This window comes from Varroa destructor, unplaced genomic scaffold, assembly GCF_002443255.2.
Source record: "Varroa destructor unplaced genomic scaffold, Vdes_3.0 BEIS01000001.1, whole genome shotgun sequence".
NCBI lineage: Eukaryota > Metazoa > Arthropoda > Arachnida > Mesostigmata > Varroidae > Varroa > Varroa destructor.
In genome coordinates, this window is record NW_019211454.1 from 76,522,829 (window position 1) to 76,530,047 (window position 7,219).

The window sequence follows — 7,219 nt, forward strand, 5'->3', positions numbered from 1 at the left end:
GCCCGAACATTTTATCTATCTTCTGTGTAACTTTAGTGTGCTCCATATAACAATACCAATTTAAGTGGAATGCATGCAAAAACAGTGCAATTAACTACAGAGTATTAAAAAAATTACATAATATTAGGGAAAAAATCTCTTTTAGCTTGTCATATGTGTATGTCGGGAGCTGTATTTCCACAAAATCAAACTTGTTGTGTCCACTTTGTTTTTAATTTTTTTTTTTACTGCAAGTACTACAAGTACTATTCCAGATACTATTTGGCTATCTTTATCTAACAGGGTAACAAAGGACTGCGGAACTTTTCAAACATTCTTTACTTGAAATTAAAGGATAAACGTATGTTGAAGTAAGAACGATAACGGGATCAAATAATGTTAGCGAAAGATTAAATTGAAATAACCATTTTAACCTAACGCAAACGCTAATGCTTATCCGAGACGATAGTGTGATGTACGGGAAGCGTGGCGTTACTGAAAAGATAAAGCCAAGTTAATATTATCAGGACTGAGTTGAAATCGAAGACCGAATATCTCAGGGAAACGAACCCGTCTAGTAGGATTGATTGTTCGTGTATAGCTGTCTTCGGACGCCTTAACTGCGTTATTGTTCAGAATATTTTTAGCGACCTAATCAGAAGATGTCGTTTTGAGGTGAAATAAAGGGACCACATTCGTCATCGGACGCCCTATGCTACATCTACACCCCGGAATCCGGGCTGTTTGCGCCCGGCATGAATCACATTTTCCACTGCACTCTTTAACCTTCAAGTTCTGTTTGACTATAGCCACACCGAGTTCACACCCCTCTTTGATCCGGGATTATGTCATCTCTTTATTCTTCAAGTCTACAACTCTAAGCATCGTTTCCCTCTGAGGGTGTCTCGACGAAAGCAAATACTGTCTATACTATATGTTTGGGAAATTCGCAGTACAGCGGTAAAGGCGACGACCCGAAGGAAACTAAGGAACTCGGCGACCGAGAATTTTTCGTTTGCTCGGCTTCCTTAGATCATATGTATTAGGCGGTATCTTAACATAGAGTCCAGATCTATCGTAAATACCGACCAGCCTCGTTCACTAATCTAACTTGTCCTCCCATTAGATGATGATTAATTTTTTTGCACGAACAGAATATAATTCATAATGGTTTACTGACATATCTCGGCAACATTTTTTTCCTGTAAACCAAGTAGTCTGTATACGCCAGAAGCTCTACTACTTAGCTTCGAGCGTCTCGCGGTTTTAAGGCATTACTGTAGGCAACCTTCTATAAGAGTGGGCCTAGTATAGAACCTTGAGGCGGCTTCGCTGGCGTTGACGGTATCCATAGGGTCGTGGTCGTTCTGTTCTTCAGATATATAACCCTACTAGTCGTCAGGACCGGGCAGATCTTACGAAAACTGTTTTGAAGCTTTTAGCCAGAGAACTTATCACGCAGATTTGCCTAAATCCTCCAAATTTTTTTTTAAATGGATACAACATACGTGTTTTCCACACAGCCAAAATTAACTTTCGCGTATATTCCTCCTGGTTATTATGGCACATATCTTTAGGCATTTTTTTAATTTCCTTGCTGTTGATGGTAAAATCCACATGCGATTTGTTGGCTTCCATCGTTATTATTATTATTATTCTAAGCAATCAAGTCCAGTATATTTATTACTGACATCCTTTCATTCGTACTGGTAAACCTCCGTATCTCCGTTAAAGCCTCCTGTAAAAACAATTTTATTTAGCTGCGGATTGAAGCTGTCACGTCGTCCAAATAAGATTTATACGCTTCCAGCGTGCAGTTCGGCGTGATATACACTTTCCCCACAACTTGCATTTCTATTCACGTAAACTTGCTGGCCTCCCCCTTGCTCTTTGTTAAGAAAGGGCGATTCGTTTTAACGCAGGCGTTGCTGTGCAGCCCAGTCGCACCTGCCGATTACTAGTATTATGTATGGTACGCCTAAAAAGGTGAGCACAGCTCTCCTTCGATTCCCTTCGATAATTCGCCCATTGTGGCATGGGCCGCTCGAGTGCGATTGCAGTTGGCCGGCCCATGCTACTTTAATCGAAACCATTGACGCTGCTTAATACTTTTACCGGAGTTTCCTTTAATAATGATAATACTGGTTTCCTTGGGGTTGCCTTGGGGTAACCTGGTCCGACCATCTGCATCCGTTGTGTATCTGTTCGGTGCCTAGTAATTGATTTTGTTGTGAAGTGCTGCCTCCTCCTCTGCACTGCTTGTTCCTTCGCTTTGGCGGTTTTCTTTTGGTACAGCTTTCTTTCGCTTCGAAACTGCCTTTTCAAATGCACAACAAGTCATGGAGTTCACAAAGTAACCGCTCTGCTTGCACTTATGACAGTATGAGACATTTTCCGAGCACACTCTGGGAATATGTTTGATTGTTGCACATCTATAATATCACCGTTTTTTAATTTTTCCGCTTTTACACTCTATGGCAAAGTGTCTTAACTTCTGGAAGTTGGAACATCTCGGCAGCAAAACCTGCTCCTCGATGTTGTAGCTGGTTCCCTAGTATAATTCGCTTCTGCAAATCGAGAAACGGTAGCCAGGCATTGCCACCTCCATTTTGCTCTATGCAGCAATCTTCCACGTGTGTCCTGATAGGGACGTAGGGCCAATTTAAATTTTATTTTTGTTTTCAATATAGTTGCCAGCTAAGAAGGAGAAAGCTCCTGAGACTTCTTACATATCAGTACCATACCTATCCCTGCTTCCTGACGATGCCTGCAAAAAGTCTTGTCTTGATACCACCATAGACTCAGCTATACTTCTGACAGGATCTCCTGGTCTTTGACTGTACAGATTTTCACCCCTGCTTCGTCCGATAGTACATGGACTCTGATACTGCAAAGAGTATCTTCTAGGATTTTAACCCCTGCTCAGTCACTGTGGCAAGGATCCGTCAGCAACTGGTGAGATTTTTGCCTGGCCTGACCCTTCTAGCCCTAACACTCCGATGTCCACCATCTCCGTTTCACCGCTTTTTCAGAGTAGCGCTACGCCGCCCGGCAGAGGTCCTTTGATTGCTAGGACAGGGAAAAGCTGTTATTAGGTATTCAATTCGTCAGCTAAGACCTAAGTAGCAATTAAGACGTGCTTTCTGTGCACTTAGAATACTTTTCCGTCAAAAGGTGTGTATCGTTTAAATGCTACACCGGGCCATTCTTTCGAGGTTAAATAAGCTGAGTCGCTGGCAGTTTTAGTTGCTCTAATTTCCGGTGGGTGTTTTTCCTCATCTTTTTTCTTGTTTGTTGCATTTCATGCAGAGTATCTGTTCTGTTCCTCTGGAGTCTGTCTCTTCTTGGGGCAGTTGCAGTTGTCTTTTCGTTTACCTACCGGAGGGATCTATTCTGTTTTCCAAATGCTTTAGCTTGCACGTTGTATTATGCATACCATTGGACTGCTCAAGCTTCAGTTTACTGTTCTGTAGACTGTCCAGCGGAAACTTCTCTAAAACTTGCCCCTTTGCTTGTCTTCATCGAAGACCAAACGTCTATTTTGAGCTGTGTTATGGACGTTTTTGTCGAGCTCTATATATGTTGTTCTCGGAGGTACGAATTGTCAACTTTTTTGAAAGCCTCATCATAGTCAGCCTGTGGATCAGCAGCTAGATCGGTTATGATGAAAATGCTTTTATTGCTTAATTTCAACAGCCATCATATTGTGTCGGCTAAAATTTTTATACTAATGATAACACGTCCATACACATGGTAACATCACAAATTTTATCAAAATGCAAAGAAAATAGAAACGTTGCAAAATATGCTGCCAATGCACGTGTTTATGCATATAGCCAATGAAGAAAAAAACACGAATTTCTTATATAGATTGTGGTGTATCTTTTCGTTACAAGTACCGTTACAAGTAAACTAAAAGTAGCTTGAGAGAAGTGGGTTCACAGCAGTGAAATAACTGAGTCGTTCATCATTGTTTTAATTCTTAAGTACTTACCTATTATGTGAAAGCAATCATCGTACAATACATTTAGTTCAAACCCAGGTCACATAGACGTTTACTGTTTATCGACACTGAACCGTTTGTCTCCTTTCGCTGTAGTCACGACAATCGAACAGCCGTTAGTAGCTAATTCTGTTACATCCATGGATGCTCTTCATTTTGTGCAGAAATCAAAAGTTGATTCGTTGAGCGCCCGAAAGGGCTCTCGTCCTTTACCAAGCGTATGCTTGATGGTATATGTTTTAACTTTAGAAGAGCAGTGAAATGTCTTCGGAAAGTAAGCGCTGTACCGGCTGGTTCATCGGCCTTTCGTAGACGACATAAGCAATCATTGTTGGTGAAATATGTATGGTTAGAGTGAAGCATAGGAAATCCGTTCGAGCAGGAGTCAGCTTGCAACGTCGCCGAGCGGAACAGTCCGTGTATCATGAGTGTAACTCGTAAAAAAGATCTATTGGCATGAATAAATAAATGTGCGCTTAGGGTTGCGAGCGTTTGTCAAATTAAAGAGGAATGTGGACATGCAAGAGCTTTCTTCTCTGGCATTGCTTGATTGTACGGTATACGAATACAGAGGACCAGCGCATGCATCTTGTATCCCATAGATGATTTCTTTTTCAGGCGTTGTGTTCGAATCGGAAAAATTAAAATATTGTTTTTGTCTGTTTACGGCCAAAAAAAATTTAAATTATGATCTATGGGAAAGAACAATGTTGTCCGTCGAGGGAAAAGTATTTCATCAATCTTCCATGCAGAGCTTCTCAGTAGGAAACTCTAGCAGAAATCGTACCGTGCGTGTTCTGCTGTTGAATACATTTTGTTTCATTTTTGTAGAGGCGAAAAGACAATTACGTCTATAAGAGGGATGATGTAGTTTTTTCCGTAATATAGTGTAAACACAGTTTTTCACACGTCGGGCACTATTGCATGTGAACAAGGTTTGTCGCAATGAGTTTGTTCGTGAATAGCCACCCGCTGGGAGCACCGGCCGAGTAACTTAGCTCTAAGTAAAAAGAATACGATAGTGTAACTCAGTAATTGCTTCTTACAAGATAGTATATAGCTTGGTGGAATAATGCAGAAAGAGTATTTAATCGATTCTTAAGTGCAAATATCCTGTTTTATAAATATTGAACCACTCAACTTTGTTTAAAATTTTTACACATTTATCGCACATATTCCCCTATGAACCCCAATAAAAAATTCAGCTAGTTAAAAGAACTGTTCTTTTGAGAACGTTCGGCTTCTTACAAAAGTAAAAATAAAAAGTCGCTTTGGTATAGTATTTTGTTGTTTTTTTTTTTATCTATGTCAACTATACAGTAGAAGCATTAACCTGTAATAACCACAATTTTTTAAGGATATGAAAACTCCGAATGGTTAGTTTTGGCGTGCTGTGAAATTTTTGTAGGTGTAATTTTGGCAAGCTTTTGCAACCGCTAAGTTTTAGCTTTCCAAAACTACTTTGCGCTTTTTTAGGAGATGACAAATACCAACTGTGTACGTGAACTAGGGCTGACCACTAAACTGCTATTAGTTAGCATGTAATTGTATAGATAGTATTGCTTATCATCGACCCGAATCATAAAAAGTAATCGTTCCGCTCTTCCCGACTCGTTATGCTGCTCAATACGTTAACGAGCGTCTCTACTTTATTATTCGTTTGTAGGCAAAATACAATTTTACAATTATACAATTTTAATTCATCTATTCAAGTTACTAACGAGCTGTATATGTTAAAATGAAATGTCGGAACGATTGTGCGTATAGTACAAATCATGAAAATTTACATCTTGATAAACGATATGGGACGACTCGGAGGTGGAACCGGCGATGGTCATGACTGTCAAGTTCACCGTGACAATAAAAAGTTCTTGTCTTGTAAACTGAAAAGTTACCGTCACTCTTACTTCGGTACAAAGGTTGTCAAGTAGAAAGCAAAACTTTTTATCAATACGTTTTTTACGAACTTAGGACAGATTCAGTACTGAAAGATCCGTTGATGTCGGTTTTCGTTGTTCTGTGGCTCAGATACATTTCAACGACCGGGATTAAGCATTTATCTCAAAACAAATAGCAATGAAACAGTTCAGCAGTTTTTATAGTGAAAAGTGATGACATTTCATTTTGTTTATTGTTTGTCAACCGCAACCTGATTATATTATTAGAATAGTCGAAGAATTGATTGAATGATTTAGTCACGATTGCTTGGTGTACGTCGGCGTCTATCACTTGCATTATACTGTTATTTCTGCCCTTGTCCTTCCTACTGCATGCTGTTTTATGCTATCAGAGTGTCGAACAGTTCCCTTTCCCGCTAGATCACAAAATTTGCGTACGACCCGGTGTAGGTAACTGCATCGCCGGAGAATTAAGCAAGGGTTCAACAACGCCATTTTGAAGCGGTAGTCGTTCCGACCATACTTTTGCACAAACTGACGTCTGCGTTCAGATCAAAACCTTGGTTCAATAGAAGTTATATATTCAGCCCGAGTCCGAAAACTTATTGACTCATTGTGTCTAAACTTGACATGTGAGGCCTTATATTCTGACTATGATTTTGTGCTCGCAATAAAATTCTAAAAATTGTGACCGTGATTGTTTGGATCATAAGGTGCCCGTCTTTACAAGCTTTCTGACAGAACTAGTGTTTTAATTATTATTGTGTCTCAGTTTTGTTCTATTTTATATATAAAGTAACTTGTGTATGTGATTTAAAAAAAATGTCTATATATATATGTGATTTTTAATTTAAACATCTTTTGGCCACCGGTGGACCCTCGCACGGAGAAGTGGCCTTTCGTAGGCAATCTGCCCTTTCTAGTCATTCTACTTGCCGGTTATTTAGATGTGGTTAGAGCTGCGGGTCCTTGCTAGGTGAAGGGCCGTGTGCGTTGTAAAAATTTTAAACCCCTGATGCATGTATATAATATTCTAACGGTATTTGCAAATGTTTTTACCTTTCAATACGTTTTCTGCGGTACATATTTTGGTGGAGACTACTCGCTGTACTGCCGGAGAATCAACTACGTCGACCGCCCGCATGGGGCTGCTGAGCGCCCTCCTGAGCACACTTTCTTGACATCATATTTTTTTGAATTGGGGAAAAGGTTTCCCACCTCAGCTTTTTGCACTTGTCACATTTTTTCTAGTTTATGTAGTAAACTGGTAGGGTGCCTGACACGATTAAGAAGGGCAACCAATATTAGGGACGTGCATCAACATGTTCATACACATTAT